The sequence below is a fragment of the Panulirus ornatus genome, chromosome 35 (genome assembly GCF_036320965.1).
Source record: "Panulirus ornatus isolate Po-2019 chromosome 35, ASM3632096v1, whole genome shotgun sequence".
Taxonomy (NCBI): domain Eukaryota; kingdom Metazoa; phylum Arthropoda; class Malacostraca; order Decapoda; family Palinuridae; genus Panulirus; species Panulirus ornatus.
The window spans coordinates 4,071,319-4,089,542 of NC_092258.1; the positions used below are offsets into that span (position 1 = coordinate 4,071,319).

An 18,224-nucleotide genomic window follows, 5' to 3' on the forward strand; every position below is an offset into this window, starting at 1 on the left:
TTTTTCCCCTTTATTGACCAACGCGTCACAAGTCTACATGTCTCAAACATTTCCATCCCCTTTATTATATAGAATGACTCCGGAGTTTGCCTCCTTCATTAATATATTTAGTGGTCGTGTCTCGCTCCAAGACTTTATATATGATACACATTTCTTGAACGACTACCGATGCGTTCATGTTACTCGCTTGCCTACATAACATTTCACAAACCTCTTATATATATAAATCTTTCGTCTCTGTGAAATCACATTTTCTATATAAAGAATTTGGAACCTTTTTTTTCTTTTACTGTTAACGTAAACGTGTGTGATTCTTTTTTTGTGAATATTATAACAAAATGCAAAAATTTCTAACTAAGAACATGTCAGGGAAATAAGGTACAATATGAACACAATCCACGTCAAAATCATATTACCTTTTGTAGGATGTACGATCTTAACTCTACTGTCAATGCGATTACAAATGAGAGTAAAGGAGTAAGAAGTCTATGCTCGTGCCTCGATGGCAACCAATCATACTTTACCCTTTGCTCTCTCTTTACATTTTCTTTTTATCTTACATGTTCTAAACCGAAGAAAAAAAATATAACATGCCAGTTACCACTAAATACCACATTGCAACACACATGCAAGCGTTAATATGCAAATAGTGGCCTATGGTCCTCATTCTCCAGTGTTCTTCAACATTTCTGCAGTGATTTCTCCTCAATGATCAGCCTCATTATACACCAGCGTCTCTGCTGATATAAGCGTAAATGGTTATTTCACAAAAACACATCTGATCTCTGTCTCTTATCAAAGAGCATTCGTACTTGCTTTGAAAAGTTTTCCACTCTGAAATTCAGTCTATGCATACTGTATCCTGAACTTGTGTGTGACAGATAACATGTACTTTCTGTATCCTCAACTTGTCTGTGATTAGACGGGAGTACATGGGATGGACAGATGACAGGAGACCTGATATCTTTCTCCCTCTCCTACACACAGTCGTCTGTCTCACTATATCAGCTCCTATTCCATATTTCATCCCTTTCCTCGGTGTTACCGGGCTCCGCTTGCTTGTGGCTAAAGCACGAGTGAAAAGTCACCTTTCGTGAGGCTGTATCATCGCCAGTGAACGACAGAGTGACAAGCCTCGTAGAGGTTCTTCCTACTCAAAATGAGTGCATCATTTCCCTGCTTCATATTACAGCGCAGCCTCGAGACTGAAGAGGTTCTAGTGTTGTATATGATAATAGTTTTATATCATTCAATTTCCAGCATATGACGGTATAGCACACGATCATTTCTGTTTTCCCTCCTCTCAAGCATTTAGGTTTTGAGTTCTAAGCCCCCAATATTCTACGCATTATCCGCTTTAGAACGTTTTAAGTCTCTTTCTCAACAGTTTCACTATTCTCTCTCTCTGACACAGCTCTTCCTCCTCCATTTCCTATTGAGCAAAATACATCTCGTTTAATATAACACCCAGAAGCTTCCTTCTACTCTCGGTTCATACAGAAACCCTTGCGTATTTCTGGTTCTTTCCCATCTTCCTTACTCCCTGCAAACTAGACAGCTGTATATAAACTTTAATATTCCTCAAATCAATCATCCTTTTTAGTCCTTTAGAGAATAAAATTTCCCGATTTCTTTTTCTTCACACAAAAGTTTTCAACAACTGCCATGGAAAAAAGCTTAAGAAATCTTCAAAATATATTTCCATGTAGTAATGCATCTAGGAACTTCCAGTTCATCTTTCCAAAAGCCATCTACTTACGCAATGAGAAATCCTAAATACTATTCATTCATTTCCAAGATATTCTTTAGCGGTCATTTGGTTAAGCCCTCAAATTATTCCTTGTTCCTTCGCTGGCTTCCATTTCTCTTACATGCCTTGTGGCTCCTCATCTGGTTTTCATTCCTGTATTCTTCATGGACTTCCGCGCAGCATCCATTAGCTGTGCCTCCAATATTCTTTTTTTTATTTAACTCGTCTTTCATGAATATCCGACGATATTCATTTTCCTCTACTTCTCCCTACCATTTGTATGTTGAATACACTTCTTGTCTCTATCTCTCTCCCTTATTTACGCCATCCTGCAACAGTAACTTCTCGATACAGTTCAAGGTATTTCTCTCTCTCTTAAGCTGTAAGTAATTGGTCTTATTACCTATAGACGACCTTAATAATATAATTAACATTTCATAAAAATCCTGCAGGCAAAAATTTCGAGGAAAAATCTCTCGAAAATTTTCCAATGACGAAGATCAGAAACGAATGCTGATAAAAGTTAAACACACAGAGCAGAAACACTGAGGGTCAGTTCCATCTGAAATACGTGCAAAGAAAACGCTTGAATGGTACTTTTTGAAATACGCAAGAACACCTTCCTCTTTCACTGTTGCACTGTACATGTAATAATAAATTCTCTTGCAAGCAAAGAAAATGTATTACGGACATATAATTTCCCTCAACTCTGCATGACATCAGGAGTAACAACATAGAACGTAAACAAAGAAAACGTGAACTGGTGGTTAGGGTTTTTAAATCATCAGGTGAACCTGAAGAAGGTGTTAGAGATACTTAACTCCGTTGTTAAACCTTGAAGCTGACGGCCTTAATGACCCTGGCAGTTGATAGACCTAAAGCCCAAATAACCAACCAACCAACCGACCAACCAACCAATCAGTCAACCAACCGACCAACCAACCAACCAACCAACCAACCAACCAATTAGCCAACCAACCGACCAACCAACCAACCAGCCAATCAGCCAACCAACCGACCAACCAACCAACCAACCGACCAACCAGCCAACCAACCGACCAACCAACCAACCAACCAACCAAGCAATCAGATGGTTGATGACGACACCGCACAGTATCTAAAAGAATCCATAATACTTTTCCACTCTTAAGTTGGCGTGATGTTTTACTGAATCCACAACACACACCCATGGGTGGGTCTTAAGATAGAGAGAGAGAGAGAGAGAGAGAGAGAGTGTGTGTGTGTGTGTGTCACAAAACTTCCGAAATTCTATCGGTTCCTGTAATAATGTGTCCGGCGAACCTTATCATTCCTGAAACTTTTCCGTTCTACGACGACCCCCCCCCCCCCCTACACCCACCCCCACCCCATAGTTGATTCACGCTCCCGCCCACCCTCCCCTAACCTATTAATATGGCTTAAAACTTTGAATAAACACTTATGGATAATGGGAGTTAGATTAAATGGTAAATGATGTTATGATAACACACCCTTTCTCGTTCAGTATGGATGACAAAGCACTCTTCTAACTCGCTAAGGCCAGTCGGGGGATAGGCATATATTTTTTTTTCTTCCTACACTTCCAAGCTTTGAGTACTGCACGTTATAATCTATCAGTATAAAAAGGTCAAAAGTATCAGTGTCCAGTTTTCTTAAATTCTGTCACGTAATTATCTCTCAGTGTAAAAGGATTAAATCTCAATGTTCATTTTTCTTAAAATCCGTCAACAATGAGGGTAAACTTTTTTAAGACAAGCGGACACCATTAAATATACAATACCCCGTGAACATCTTGCCAACCGCACCTTGAGAAACATTGCAGTACTACTGAAGTATAGTGGCAGGACGTTTGAATCGAGTTGAAAAATAAAAAGTGAAGTGGTAGGATGTTTAAATCGCTTTTATAAACTCATTTCATAATCCTCCGATGATCATACAATTTGACAATTACTTCTATGACGTCCAAGCAGTCGATCTAAGACTTCATAATTCTCCCATTAACTTCTACCATCTAGTCTTGAAGCCTTCATCGTCCCCTCCTCACCAGTCGCCACTCTGCCCTCGTGGCATTATTTTCTCACACAATATATTCATAATAAGACTTACGAAGTCTTTTATCCTAAGAATATTCTCACGTCAATCTTCAAATCCTCAAGCGGACACGGTAGATCAACTTTCTTCTCATCTAATTTTCGGGGTATGACTTGCGTGGTTCTCCAATCGTCCCTTCCACTCATAAATGACTCTTGTCAACTTTCCCTGCCTGCACCATCAACTTCTGCACGTCTCCCGTGGTGACTTTCTGCTCAATTCACGCGTCCAGCAGATTTTCTTCTTAACCAGACTGTCTAAGTGTCTCGTAGCGACTTTCTCTTCCTCCACTCGATCCCTAAAAGCAATCTGAACTCTCTCTCTCTCTCTCTCTCTCTCTCTCTCTCTCTCTCTCTCTCTCTCTCTCTCTCTCTCTCTCTCTCTCTTATCCCATCTGATCTTAACTATATCTTTCAGTCAACTTTCCCCATTCCATCTATCCCCACGTGTGTCAACTATCAACTTTCTCATTATTCTATTAGCTTTTTCATCCTATCTAACCTCGAGACTGTAAGTCCCACAGCATATCTCCACGACTCCTACGTAAACCCTCCTCGACTTAGATCCTCAAAAGTGCGTCGCCTTGCAACTTCCTTATTTACATCTACTCCTGAAGTGTCTCTTGGCAACTCACTCGTCCCATCTACTCTGGAAGTCTTTCTACGAAACTCGCTCATCTCATCTACTCTGAAATCTATCCATGTAACTCTCTCTCTCTCTCTCTCTCTCTCTCTCTCTCTCTCTCTCTCTCTCTCTCTCTCTCTCTCTCATCCTGGGCCAGGCAAGTCTCTCATCCCATCTACTCTGAAGTCTCACCGGGCAAGTCTCTCTCTCTCTCTCTCTCTCTCTCTCTCTCTCTCTCTCTCTCTCTCTCTCTCTCTCTCTCCTCTCTCTCACTCACCCCAACTGTTCTCAAGAGTGTCTCTTGCCAACTTTCGTCTCATTCCAACTATTCCAAAGTCTCCTTCCTTGGAACTCCCCTCCTCATCCCACCCGCTTTTTAGGCCAACGTCCACAGCGACGTCAGTCACAAACATAACTCGTAATCCAAACCAGACTTTATAGGAAGCGAAGAAACAAACAAACAAAAAAAAAGAGCCAAGACAGAAAAATAAATCCTTCATATGTTTTGTCGTTATTTCTTTTTTATAATACATAAACCTTAAAAAAAAGTCTCTCTCTCTCTCTCTCTTTCCTGGTATTTTCTTTCATAGAATTAATTCTACTGCAGGTACATTGTTTTCCCTCATCCACCTCATTATTTGCCCTCGTTCTTACACCAAGATGACCGCCAATCACACCATGCAATCATCATCCCTTAATTATAGTTTAGTCTTGGCCATTTCCTTCTTCACACGTTTTCCCTTCCGTTACTACAGCATCACTTTTATCAATATTACCACTCTCGACTCCCATCATCTTAGAAAAAAAAAAAAATAACCTTCCAATCAATAATACATCTAGCTGCACCAGATACTTGCAGCGTAACAAACTACGTAATATGAAATTTCAGTGTGTGGGGGGGAGGAGGAGGAGGAGGGAAAAAAGCCTGGAAATACAAGCTAACACAGAGGTGCAGTAATGAATGCATTCCATATCATAAATTGTTTAATCAAGTGGGCATTGTGATAGGCTGTTTCTCATTATCACCTGTAGATATCTCCCGACAGGGGGGAGTACCTGATTGGGAAATATCTCCGAGCAAGAAATATCTCCCTGAGGGAAATATTGCCCGGGGAGAGGGGAGGAAGGCCGTCAGTGCACTGGGCTGACACACACACACACACACACACACATACAGAAGTATATCAAATATGCATTATCTTGATTTACCTTCTTTACCTCTTCATTTGATTTTAATTTGATTAATTCGTTATCTGTAACTACGTGGTGGAGGTGCGTGATATTAGACGGGACTGGATGCAAAGCTTATTTCTACGTATTTCGTCGTACCGACCGACCAACTTGCCTCCTGCTGCCCCCGCAGCGTGCGTGTTGTGTGAACTTGCACACACACACACACGCGAGGGTGGGAGGGACCTCCAGTACCACAGGAATACAATAAAGTAAAGCGAAGTACCGAGGTCGTGTAGATCCCGTGCCGCGACCCGTCATATAACCCTGCCGAAATTCCTTCGCTCTATGGAATATTCTTCGATCACTCCCGAACGTCGTTGTTCGACACACTAGAAAATTAGGTTTTCAAACTGGGTTGTGCGCTGATTCTGCTTCTCAATCCCTTTAACACCCTTGTGAATCTTTTACATTTTCCTGTGGCTAACAGAAGAAAATGATAGTGTTAAGAAGTGGACGCAAATGATTTTGGAACTGGGTTTAAGTACTATTTTTTGAAGCAAGTGATGATCAAAAATTTGCTCCTGTGTTCAAAAAGCCGTAAATCGCATTAAGTTATTTAACGTACGATGGGAATAAGAGTCAAACGGGTAAATGAAGATATCAGAATACCTGTACCGTGCTTTTGCCATGAGACAGGGCTCTCGCGTAGCGCTCACCGCATAAAGAGTTACATAAAGTTACACACACACACACACACCGTATAGACTCAAAGTCTAAAGCAAGGAGATCAAGCCTTAACACTCCTGAAAAAGATGCAGGAGAAGGAAAGGACAGCAAAGCACAGAGAGAGAGAGAGAGAGAGAGAGAGAGAGAGAGAGAGAGAGAGAGAGAGAGAGAGAGAGAGAGAGAGAGAGAGAGAGAGAGCAGAGAGCAGGCGCCATTTTACCCTGATGCAGAGTATAACTTTATGATGGGTACAGATAATGAACATGACGGTCATGTTCCAATCTTGGGATCATCTATGAACTCTATGTCATTATGCAGACGTAAGCTGCTTCTGTGCCATCAATAAGAACTAAACACTGGTTGGGTTAAAGCCAACACCATGAGTGAAAGATGTGTTCGAGATGTTCCCGTGTGGGTTATGCATAACATGTCCTGCTTCAATCGGGGGGGTTGTGCGCGGACGGACCCTCCCTTACCCCTCTTGAGTACGACTTTATGAACCTTAAGCCCGATGGTACGACCTTTGTGCACGACGGGTATGACCCGTGCATTCTAAGGCCACCTGGTCTTTCACTTAATCCATAAGGACCACGTCAGAGATCACGTCATGCAGCAATAGTGCGTAAGGGGGGAGGGAGGGGGGTTGGGTTACCACTGCACTCAAGAGCCGTGCTTAACAACCTGTCGTACCGTCGTGCTCAAAGATTCGTACTTAACAACCGGCCGTACCTTCGTGCTCGAAGAAATTAACCCCACGAGACTATGAGAAGTACCACACAACACTCGAGATAAATTCAAAACCCAAACGCCCACTGCACGTAAAATAAAACTTTGCCTCCCCCTTTTTTTTTTCTACAAAGAAAAAAGGACACATAAAAACACTTGAACGCCGCGGACCTTAAGGAACGCCAGCTCAACCTAAAATCATAAGAAGCAAATGAGATTGGGCAGAGAAAACGCTGATGCCTTGTTCACTAAACTAAGGGTGGTCAGGGCGACGACGGAGCTGTTAGTAATTAATAGTTGGCGCTCAGGGAACGTCCACGCCAACCACGATGGATTACTTGTTGATGACGGCCGGCCTTCGAGGCGTCCAGGGCTACAGGATTATCCACGACATATCTCTACAGTGGTAGAGCTACAGGGGCTGCTTGCTACATGCACGCGTCTACAGTTACTAAGTTTCTATCTATATGGCCGGCAGGGTTTAAAACAAAAAAAAGAGTTCCCTCGTCACAGCTACAGTTGGAAAGCCTACGTATCTACATAACAGGGTGACCTTAGCAAGGTTATATGCTACATAACTACATCGGGATGACCTACAGGATTATCTGATATGGGTCTTGATCTACGTGACCAACGAGGTGGGCCATCTAGTATGAATCTACATATGAGAGACTTTTAAAGGACTATCTGGTACACACGCGCACACACACACACACACACACACACACACACACACACATCAAAGAACTACATGGCTATCAGATATATAGTTGTAAGAAATTTTGGCATTATCGACAAGGAAGAAATACACTCTGTTATCAGCCACGTACTCTACATGTAAGAGACACATAGTCATCCAATATTCATATTCATTTGGTAGAGCTACATGAATCATCTACCGCATGTCTACATTTAGGATGGATCACATGATTATTCACAACATATAACTGTAGCCTGGAGACCCAGAGGAATTTCTAACACCGTATCTACAGCTTAGAAACCATCGTCCTATTCCGCACTGTGATGTACGACACTGACGGCCCATAACAATATATAATATGACGACTCTGTTTATGTCAGGGTTGTAGTTTCTTAGTGCCATCTATTGAAGAGATTTTCACACTCATAATCTGGTGCCATCTGCAAAGGATGGTGGGAAACTGTGCTTACCGTTTGCCTCAGCCAACGAGTAAGACCAGGAAAGGAAATAAATGAAAAAAGAAATGCTCTACACTTATATAGAAGTATGAGTGTAAAGTCATATAATATGGTCAAAGAATGTTAAGCACTTTCAGCGACCAAAGAATACATTAAAACAGATTTCCCTCCAACAAGCGCCCTTTATCCTCAATTACGACAACACCCCGATAATGATTTGGCCCTAAAAATAATAATCAAATGCATGCAAAATGGTATATGTGGGCAAACACCTATCGCAAATTTATATTTGGATATTATACTTTTAAAAATGACTGGGAATAGCCTCATTATACGTTATGAAACAATTTGTGATCCAGATAATGGTAACAGTAACATAAATATAGCACTTGACCTGGTGCGGGTATGTATGAACGCGACGGGAAAGACAGAAATATTTGGCTATTTTTTGTATGTCTGTACCGACAGGAAGGCTTGATGCCACGCTCATCATAATATCCTTTGGAATATCTTTATTTACAGTCTCCTGACTGTAAATACAGATAACTGTTTCATCCTTATTGCGTTTTCTCTATATTCTTGTACAACGTATCTCATCTTCAATGTTTACGTTCACATGGGAAGTGAGAATTCTTTTCTTTTTCATTAAACCCCATTAGTAACACGTTATAATGACCCTTGAGTAGGTACGACCCTTAAGCACGACAGCACGACCCTTGGGCACGACAGTACGACCTTTGAGCACAACGGTATGACCTTTTAAAGAGTAAGATGGTACAATCCTTGGGTATGATAATGACCCTTAAAAATCAGGTCAAACGTCAAGCCACATAATCCAAGGGTCATTTACCGTCGTACTCAAGGGTCGTACTGTCATGCTCAGCGGCTGCATGGTAACCACACCCTTGCCTTAGTTATCACCTTCTTGGCATCTAAAGACGGGTGACCTCAATTTAGCCATCAAGTTCCTAAATCAATTAGATGACGTCGACAGTAAAGTGTTATTCATGAGGGGCAATGACAGTTAACCAAAAGCCACGATACGAAATTAGCTAATAAGCTTGTTTGAAAGGAAGTATAGAAGTACTGTTGTGACGTAAGGGTGGTGGATGGTAGGAAGATACCAAGGTATGAAGTTGTAATTTCCTGTTGTAAATAAGTAATCAAAAAGCTACAGTACTTGAGGGTAAATAAAGGTCAGGGGATGGGGCTCCAGTAATGTAAAACTCTGGCTCTCTACTGTACAAACACGTAATTAAATCCGGACACACACAGACCTATTAGGCCACAAACACTCAAAAAACCTTAACCACACACACACACACACACACATGCTGACCATAATTCCCGCACGGGCCCGCCCGGTTTCGCATCCAGGCCCGGCAGTCGGCCCACAGGCAATGCCAGTTGTTTATCCTCCCCTCGAGGCTGGTCGGTAAATGGGTACCTGGTTTAGGCTGGTGTGTGTGTGTGTGTGTGTGTGTGTGTGTGTGTGTGTGTATGTGTGTGTGTGTGTGTGTGTGTGTGTGTGTACACATTAAAGACATGACACACATATACAAGGTTAAGAGACGGGGGGGGCAACAAGAATGTAAAACACTCGATCCGTAACACACAAACAGTAATTACAAACAGTAATTACAAACAATAATCACACAAGGGTTCTGTTCCGAAATCATTGCTTTTCTTGACCTATGTAAATGACTTGCCGGAATAATTGGACTCCTAAACTGAATATGTATGCGGATGATGCCAAAATCATGTGGAGGTAAAAAGAAAAAGTGAGGAGCATTGCCTCAGTTTACAAGGGGGTCCTAGACAAACTCCGAAGTTGGTCTGCTACATATTTGATGAAATTCAACCCGAATAAATGTAAAGTAATGAGGATGGTAAACACAGCGAAAGAAGGCCTCATTATGAATATCATCTCGCACGACATATGCTACAGGAATTTCTGTGAGAGATGGATTTGGAAGTTCACATTTTGGCCTTAATCTGTTGTTAGAATCTGACATCACGAGAATACTAAAGGAGACCAAATGTCTGCTGCCAAATATCAGACATGTATTCAAGTACATGGATAAGGAAATGTTCAGCAAACTGTTCAACTCTTACATGAAGCTAAAATTAGAAAATGCTTCTCAGATTCTGTCATCACACGTAAAGTGCCTCAATGACAAGAGAGTCAAGGTCCAGAGAAGGTCAAGGAAGATGATACCTGGGTTAAGCGAGCCAAGTTGCGAGAGAAAGGTTCGAAACCTGGAATTTGTCTTATCATAATGGAAAGAGAGAGACGAAAGGAGTGACCTTCACACAACCAGTTAGGTTTCAAACCATGTCTCTGACACTGACACAGATGGTAAACAGTTCCTCCAAAGTTCAATTTCAATGAACTACATTTTCACTAAAGTTTCATCTTCCCCATCTTACATGTTCAATATACCTTTACGTTTACCTGATCTTCATAATACCCTCATCTTCATTAAGCCAGGTTCACTAAGCTCTTCATTACACCCTAATCTCAACATAACTATACCTTCACTAACCAAGGTTCAACTATTTCTACACACACACACACACACACACACACACACACACGAACACACAAACACACGCACTCCATCAACAAAATGTACATACATAAGCAACGCATTATAAGAAATAAGAATAAATCGAGAGAAAGGAACTCTTCTGACTGGCTACAAATTATAATTACTAAAGAAACCTCACGTGAAAAGTCGTACTCACCTTAGTGTAGGATCTATGATATACTGGGGGGAGTCAGCAAACAGCCTCCCCTGTGGACTCCCTCATCGGGTTTTTCAAAATAATAATATCCATGTCTGTACTCAGACATACGTCACCTTAATATTTTCACTAAGCGACTTTTCAGGTTACTAAACCGACTGTTTATGTTTCAAGGCACTGACTCTCGTTTCCAGGTCTGTTCCTCCCTCAACACACAACTATCTGTCAAATTACCACTCACAAATAACCACCCGCATGTGATTAAACAACACGAAAAGTTGTTTTAGGCCTATTTCACAAGTCTGATATTACGTCTGAACTGTTGCTATCACTTATCTTCACATCTTACGTGTCCACATCACTCATATTGCAAGGAAATACCACAAAAAACTCAAAAAGTAAAGTCAATAGGCCTACACCACACAAGAAACGAAAACTCGCGCCGCACTGAGGCTGACAGACCCACCCACACGTGTTGGAAAAAAATATAGATGAAAAAATAATGGAGCTCAATATGGCAATATTCGGCTTTTCTATTCTGTGATTGGTTCAGGACGAATAAACCCATAAACAAATAAGTATCTCGTTGCAACACATCCCTCTTCACACTCGGAACATCTTCTATAAAAGTATGAAAATATATTGATAATATAGTCTTGCCCTCGTCTGAGGAGAGGGGAGATGAAATGACCAAATTCCATTTCACTGCGGGCAGACATTATCCAGTTTGTCCCTTTAAAAAACTACGTAGGCTAGAGGCGTGCTTTAAAAACTCACGACGCTAACGCTAATGATAATATTACGATATAATCAGTCAATAAGTTTTATATAGATTTCAGATGAGAAGTTCTGAACGCGGACATATAATCGGGACGAAGGAGGAGACTTAACCCGGAAGTTTGAAATATTCGGAGAGTTGTATAATCCTCATAAAGTAGCTAAATAATGAAGAATAGATCTACCGTAGAGAGTTACCACATGTTCCAACTATCGTCAATTATTTGTCCTTAAATGATTTAAGAAGAATTTATATCAAATGTAATTTTCGTCTTTAGATAATCTTTTGAAAAATGAATATTAATGAATAATATATTACGGTCAGCGGTTAAGGTAAATGGGCATTTTTAACTCCGCGAGCTGAACGGAGGTTTTCCACCTTCAGTCTTCCTCCTTATTGTTGACACTTAGAATACTGTACACTTCTGCTCACGAAAATTAATTGGAAACGCGCTGAATATAAAAATGAGATTTTTCAAAACGATATTACGCTTGCTACCCTTCTATTCACAAAGGGTAAATGGAGTTACTACATCTATGAGTTACTCTTGACTGTTCGTATTACCTGTAGATAAGTAGATGCACGTAAGCGGCCGGTAATGAAGAATAAACACTTCCTGAAATCTAATGTTCAATCTTCTGCTTTCCAGTTGTTCATAACACACCTGTTAACGTATGTGTCATTCCTACGTAGTGTTACCACCTCTTGCTTGCATTACGAGCGCATGTGGTCTTGCCAATCATATTTAAAGATTGTTCTCTGATTGGTGGCTTCAATCTGATGTTACGGCATTAATAAACCTGGCAAATGATCGTCCTGAAGCCGAAATAAGCATCCAAGTACCAACTATGTAACAAGTATGAACCTGAGTGTGGGTGCGGAGGAATACACCCAGTCGTGCAGCGTCGAGGTTGCTGGCTGGCCATCCCTCCATCAGTAGGCCGACTGCCTACAACAAAAAAAGTCTAAATATATTGGTGCTCAGGGCTTTGGTGTGCTTGCGTGTTTGTGGTGCTAACAGTTAAGGATCTAGTGCATAACAATACAGCAGAAAGAGTGTATTAACTTGAGTGTGTGTGACGATATATAACAATGACTTATACTTTCATGCCATTGTTTATTGGTCATATAACATCCGCCCAGATGACAAGTAGCGCGGCGGGAAGAGATCCCTCTACGTAAGGTAAGTACTGATTACATTAGTGTACAATTGTTTTGTCTTCAAGACCCTAATATGCAGAAGAACCAATGTAATTAGCCTCCATATTATGGCGAATAATGAGGCCAGTAATATGTTCTTATCGTCTGCTCAACGTCAAGGTCATGCTGGTCCGAGTTGTAGTGGGACTAGGCTTTGCTTATAGGGTCGCACGCCGCCACGAATACATCATTAAGATACCACCTAGAGGCTCTATCTGACGGATACACCTCCATGTTGTATGTGGATGGTTAAAATTACCTCCTCCACACACACACATCCCTCCAGCTATCACTGCCGAGTATGAAACTGTCATACAGGAAATTAAGTGATAGAGCACTACCGTGACTGCGGCACATACAAGGTAAGTACAAGGGGGTGACATTTAATTGTCTGTGATGACATATGTTGTTGATTGATGGCAATGGCTTGGTTAACTTACTCGTAAAACCATTTGCGGTTTCACGATAACATTAGGCAGGGTCTCTACCTCATTACACAGTGGAAGCATATGCACCTTGATAGCGTCGTCATACACTGGCGTCGACGACGTGAGTGTTCAGGCTAGTTTTCAGGGGGGAAATGTATGGAGAGAACTGTGTTATTTGCCAGCTAATTCATTTCGTAAAGTCCAGCAATATTTCGCTATCCAATCCTGAAGGTTTTTGATTTACAATAACGTAAGGCTTTTGATTCATTATAACGTAAGATTACCTCGTTAAGACCCTACGTTCTGTGGTAAAATTTTTCCATCAGTTCATTCATAGTGTATGTCGAGAAACTAATGGTAAAAAAGAAGTTTGGGATATTTGAGATGATCCTTATTTCCCGTTTTCTCTTTCACTTGCTGACGTGGCTGGCTTTACCCTCCCGATCGCTCACAGGCTAATTGTCCATTGCCGCCCCACCCAACCCAAAGTGTACCCAAACTCTCAACTGGACTGATCAATTGTTGGGTTTTAAACCTCATATATTTATACAGCTTTTTAAACTGTTGTATATGGAGAACAGGCCACGGTGGTTTAGATTTTGTTTTTTATTCGTTCGTTCGTCTTATGTGATTTCTTATCAAGATCGTACGGCAGTTAGTAATTTATGGAATATAGACTCGTTAAAACGGCGTTACGACTCACGAGTACGACGATGCCAGCCTTTGTCATGAGGATACGACCTGTGAGCATGATGAAACGACCCTTGAGCATGATAAAACCCGTGAGCATGATAAGACCCGTGAGCATGATAAGACCCGTGAGCATGATAAGACCCGTGAGCATGATGATAAGACCCGTGAGCATGATGATACGACCCATGAGCATGATGATAAGACCCGTGAGCATGTAGATACGACCCTTGAACTTAAAAGATAAGACCCAGAAGCATCATGCTACGACCTTGAGCATGACGATAAGAACCTTGAACATGATGATATGACTTTGAGCATGACGATAAGAACCTTGAGCATGAAGATAAGAACCATGAGCATGACGATTAAGCCCTTGAGCATGATGATACGACCTTGAGCATGATAAAACCTCTGAGCATGACATGACCAGTGAGCATAAGGATACGACCCAAGAGCATGACGATACGACCTTTGAGCATTGGGATTAAGACCCGTGGGCATAGAGATACGACATTTGGGTAGGATACTGTGGCTTTCGACCTATTCCCAAAAGGTTAGGTCAAAGGGCAGACCGTCGTACCTATTATCGGTAGTACCGTCGTGCTCAAAGATCGTACCGTCGTGCTCTTCGATCGCACAGTCGTGCACAAGAATCGTCCAGTCATGTACAATGGGGTCAAAGAAACGTCTGTTCCCTGTCAGGCAGATGTGTTTCTGTGCCTGCCACGTATGCACTGTTCTGCCTTCAGGAATTTTGCATCGGAAATAATGGTTAGTATTTAATTCACTCTCGTGTCTCTGATATTCTTGTCTTATTATTTTGCCTTATTGTGATGCACGGTATTATCTTCTGTGGCATTCATTGTAGACATAACTCTTGTTTGTTGTTGTGGTACATATAAATGGGTTGTGTTATCAGCCCGCTTCCCATTCTTCTTTACGTTCTTGCCACATTTTATTTACTCTGTGATTATAATGAAGTTATATTTCGCAACGTAACTTGCTTTTTGGTTATTGTTACATGGCGTAGTATTGGTGATGAATTCAATTTTATAGTTATGTTCGGTATTTTTCATCGGACTTATGATTCTTTTTCTTGTCTGTTATTCTTGAAACCCAAATGGATCGTTCCTTGTTTACTCAACAGTTGTTCTCAATTTGTGTCACCTGCAGATGGGGTATACAGACAAACTCGTCTGTACAGCTGTATTCCAGTATTTAGGCTTTGTTTCATGTCGACATTTGGATGTGTGACTCGTGAAATAATTATTTTTTTTCGCATTAACTGAAAGCTGTAATCTGTAAACACTGTTAGGTTCCCTCTAATGAATTTGTGTAATATCGAGTACCTGTTTACTTTGCACTGATCACACTTTACCCCAACATATTATCGAACCAACCAAGGTCCAAACACGGGGAACTAACATCACCAAGTACAGTTATAAGAAATGAAGGATCTCTGTGTCTGAAAGCAGCCTGGGTGTTTAAACCATTCTCTGGTGTTTTCCGTAACAATGGTTTGTGAAACTTAACCAGCATTTGTTGATTCACTGGTCACAGGGAGCGGCAGTGTCGTTTGAATGAACTAGCACATAACACTTGCACGGAATATATTTAGATGTGTGGACTCGTCAAGAAAATACCAAATTCGAAGCCTAGGTATTGTCTTTACGCGTACCCACCGTAAGTGCTGCTGGCTCAGCAATATCGAGTTTTTTTTTATTTATTCATTCTGTGATTGTTGGTTGACGACAGAGATTGGTCAATGTGTATTTATTTTACGTATTAAGAAAGTTATGGTTACGGGACTTGCTGATGATCGACTGCGTGTATGGTAAGAGTGTATGCGGTGTTAAGAATTAACCTTAACGCTTCAAGATGTTAAAAAATAATTGTAGGTGGGTGAATTTAGCAGCAAGACAATGATGGCTGTATTTAGTCTGGTATTTGTTAAGCCTTTATCCAAAAATGCAAAACCACACTTACTGAGGAACCAGTAACTTTTGTTATTACTTTTCATAAATGTAAAAGCCATTTATTAGACTTAAGATGAATCTCATTCTTTGTTATGACATGTCTACCCATATATCTACTCACTTCAGTCGTGTCCTGACACCTCTTGACCATGACGATATGACTCATGTGCACGACCTTACGACCATTGACCATCCCTTAACTGCGGTTGAAGGAGAGAAGAATATAGTTTCAAGGTGGGGTTGGGGGACGTGATTACGGAGGTAGACATTACACAACGTGCTAACATGGCATGTGCTGTCGTACGTGATGATAACAATTTCGATGTGTTTTAACACGAACTTGTTTCTATTTGTTAATCTTTTTCATTGTTCTTCTATTGTCTCCCTTAGAAGGGGGAAAGTCACGTCCGACTTAGCCAGTAACTTTTAACATTTTGTTCTTCAATCATCATCCGTTTATGTGATTTTTGTTGAGAGAGATGAATTTTTAAACCGTTTTTTCTTTTAAAGTTCATCTGTTTTAACTAGCCAGGGCCTTCTGGTTTCTTAAGAACTCTTTAGATTTGCTCTTTTCTGCTTTCTTGATTCCCCATAAAGGCCTGGTTTTAATAATTATTTTAATCCATGAATGAAGCCTTAGAATAAATATGGTTTTTGAATAGCCGGTACACAACATAATTTGAAAAGTAAGCACCCTGGGAAAATAATGAGGTAGCAATAAAACAATATATATATATATATATATATATATATATATATATATATATATATATATATATATATATATATAACCTCGACACTCCAGGGAACTCTGGGAAGGAACAAATACCAGATGGTGGTGGCTTGTAAGTAATAATGCAGTGATGGTGACGGGAAGATGTTAACTGTGTCGCCAAATGGGTAACAGGGGTCCACTTTAACTACCTTCCTGTAACGGTCTATCCTTGTTAAGTCCGCCCTCGTTGGGTGCTGTAGTACCCCTTGTTCATTTCTAAATCTTGTGTCCCTCTGGCAACCCGATCATCCAGTCTGATTGTCTGAAGGTAATGTTTGTAAGTGTGTGGGTGTGGGTATGTGTGTGTGTGTGTGGGTGGATGAGTAGGGTATGGCCTTACATGAGGGTGCATCGGGGGTATCATGTATAGCTGCGATGATTATTTAGGTTTCGGTGTGATTTGTGTGTACTTAAGTGCTGGTTGAATATCGTCATTATCCGTATTTACGTACTCAAACGTTCCCTGAGCACGAAGGTACGACCCTTTTGATACGAAGGCCCGGCCTTTGTCCCTAAATAAAAGTCAGGCCAAAGGCCAGGTTATCACATCTAAGGGTCGCGCCGTCGTATGCATTTGGTCGTACCAGTTTAGCCTCTGCCACTGTGAACCACTATTCCAACCCCTCCCCCTCCCACCCCCCTGCCTTAGTTTAATAGTTCCCTCAGAGGTCAAACAGTGGGGGAGAGAGAGAGAGAGAGAGGGAGGGTTGAGGGTGCTGTTTGAAGACAGCGACCTTTACGAGGCTGAATCTGGTGAAACCTTAACAACAACAGCCCTGATTTTTCCCATCCCTGAGGTCTAACGTCGTATATTGCCCTCAGTATCCTTACCTTCCTTTTAAAAATGTCTTCACGGAATTTCGCATGGGAGTACACCTAACCACCACCCGCCCGCCATTGAATAGATTGTACCGGTATAGTTTTGTCCTTACGACCAACTGTTCAACAAGAACGTTCATATATGGCTCGTACTATCCACTGCCTAAAGGGTCCCCCTTGGCCACTTGCTCGGTAGCACCATATATACGTCGGCAGGAAGACGAACAACAAACAAGTCTTGAGAAATTTCGAAAATGGCCAGCCAGTCACCAAGTGTAATTGACACACACATACGACCAATTATTTCCCCACAGGAGCTGGTCGTCCCGTGTCACCCAGTTCAATGCCACCTCTACCTAGGCCACTAAATGTGCCTCTCACAATTTTGCTTCAAACTTGCGACACACACACACACACACACACACACATACATATATATATATATATATATATATATATATATATATATATATATATATATATATATATATATATATATATATATATAATTATTTTTTTTTACTATAACATGGTGTCTACACCTACTAGCCTAAGCGAT

The 18,224-nt window shown here is 41.1% G+C and overlaps 1 long non-coding RNA gene across 2 annotated transcripts in view; it reads left to right on the forward strand.

Annotated features, from left to right (window-relative positions):
• Positions 1-12,720: 12,720 nt before the first annotated feature.
• Positions 12,721-18,224, forward strand: part of LOC139760087 (uncharacterized) — a 267,067-nt gene continuing 261,563 nt past the window's right edge. The window contains exon 1 of one of the 2 annotated variants that reach the window (XR_011715237.1): positions 12,721-12,957. This is a non-coding gene — a long non-coding RNA (uncharacterized lncRNA). The remainder of the gene's footprint in view (positions 12,958-18,224) is intronic. The other variant, XR_011715242.1, reaches the window with a different exon arrangement.